The sequence below is a fragment of the Clupea harengus genome, chromosome 21 (assembly GCF_900700415.2).
Source record: "Clupea harengus chromosome 21, Ch_v2.0.2, whole genome shotgun sequence".
NCBI classification, from domain to species: domain Eukaryota; kingdom Metazoa; phylum Chordata; class Actinopteri; order Clupeiformes; family Clupeidae; genus Clupea; species Clupea harengus.
Window position 1 is genome coordinate 23,371,656 of NC_045172.1, and position 2,034 is coordinate 23,373,689.

Genomic DNA, 2,034 nt, shown 5'->3' on the forward strand with positions numbered 1-2,034 from the left:
TGTGTGAGCCTCATGCTAACGCAAAACACCTCCAGACACCAGCCCTGACATCTTCTGCAGCACACACACGTTCATACACACTCTCTCACACACACACACACACACACACACACACACACTCGTATAAGCAGACAGTGTGAAATCCCACATTAAACATGTGGGCAGAAGTGTGTTAGGCTTCAGAGGGGTGAACACGTGCCCACTTGGACCGCTGGCACAGGTGGTACAGGTGGCACAGGTGGCACAGGACTCCAGACGGGCGTGGGTGACAGCATTGTCCTGAGCGCTTTACGTGTTACTCAACACAGCAGACTAGAACAGAGTATTATAGAGCTGCAGTCGAAGCCCTAGACTAGTGCAGGGTTACTCCACACACACACACACACACACACACACACACACACACACTTGATGGACACAGAAACACAGACTTCTACAAGCCTGAATATACTTGAAACGGAAGAGGGTGTATGTCCTGAGCAGAGGAACCTTGCTGGAAGAAGAAATCTAGATTAACCCTTGTCTGTAGTGCAGTAGGTTAAAGATTACACACACACACACACACACACACACACACACACACACACAAAACACACTCATACACACTTGCAGACACTCCTATTGTCCGAAGAACTTCATCATTTGGGACCAAACTCACCGACGGGAGCATGGCTACTCCATCACCAACGGGAGCATTGCTACTCCACCCTCTGCTCCAGCTCCAACTAACCAGAGACAGATACGGACTGAAAGACTTTGATCTCCAGTTGGACGCTCGAGTGGAAGTGTGTGTGTGTGTGTGTGTGAGAGCTCCGCTGTGTGAAGGAGAGCACCTCCACCACAGGATGCTAGCTCTGGGGAATGCTAGCACAGAGACGCACGCAGCTCTGTTTTTTACACTGTATCTTCACCCGCTCTCCTTCCCTCCCTCGTTCCCTCCCTCCCTCGTTCCCTCCCTCCCTCCCTCCTTCCCTCCTTCCCTCCCGACAACAGATGAAGAAAAAAACTCGACACTGGAGTGAGCAGCAGCAGTGCTTGTAGATATTCAGATCGTTCTTAACTCCCCTTCCTGTTTTAGGTTTTAATTCTTTTAAACGTCTAGAGAGGTGCAGCCGCGCCGTTCACTCTGAACTGGAGGTAGAGGTTAGCCGCCGTAGCCCCACTGCTAGTTAGCATGGTCGTCTGATCTGCTCCAGCCACTGTGAACTGGAGGTAGAGGTTAGCCGCCGTAGCCCCACTGCTAGTTAGCATGGTCGTCTGATCTGCTCCAGCCACTCTGAACTGGAGGTAGAGGTTAGCCGCCGTAGCCCCACTGCTAGTTAGCATGGTCGTCTGATCTGCTAGTGGGACACGGACGCCATTTTGTCAACAGGAGAGACGTTTTTGGGTTTCACTGAAACGCCACGCCACATGGCTTGGTTCCGATCCAGAATCAAACTATATGGGACAGGCCATGGAAAAACACAGCCTCCCTGCCACACACACATGCACACACACACACACACACATACTGATACACATACACAAATGCACACACACATACACACATACTGATACACAGACACAAACGCACAGACACATACTGATACACAGACACAAACGCACAGACACAGACACACAAACACTCTCAGATATAGAGAGACAGATCGCACCCGACAAGCATATGCTGGTCAAGTAAGCATCACTGAATCTGTGACTACGCAATTCTGCCCTCCACACAACTGCCACGAGCCGTCTGTTTTATCAGTGACGCCGTACCAGCCCTGTCTCCCCTGGCCGGCCAGTCACACGGCCCGTACTTACCACGTCCAAGCTCAAACACCAATCACCAGTGTCCTTTAACTTGGCCACGGCCCTGACTTCAGTTAACTAAGCAAACGCCAACACCCACCCCCCCCACCCCCCCTAAACAGAGAAGAGAATCTAAAGGAACTGGACTGATATTTATATGTCTTTTTATTCTTGGAAAGAGATGTGTATGCTGAAACGTGTACATATGTACATATGTCTGGATGTGTAGACATATTTACTTCA

At 50.3% G+C, this 2,034-nt stretch overlaps 1 protein-coding gene across 1 annotated transcript in view; it reads left to right on the top strand.

Moving 5' to 3' along the window:
- The window catches only part of mgat5 (alpha-1,6-mannosylglycoprotein 6-beta-N-acetylglucosaminyltransferase), a 157,578-nt gene extending 156,733 nt beyond the window's left edge, over nucleotides 1–845 (top strand). Inside the window, exon 16 of the mRNA XM_042702861.1 lies at nucleotides 1–845. This exon is cut by the window's left edge and continues 288 nt beyond it. The gene's annotated coding sequence lies outside the window, so the exon portion shown is untranslated.
- The last annotated feature ends 1,189 nt before the right edge of the window (nucleotides 846–2,034 follow it).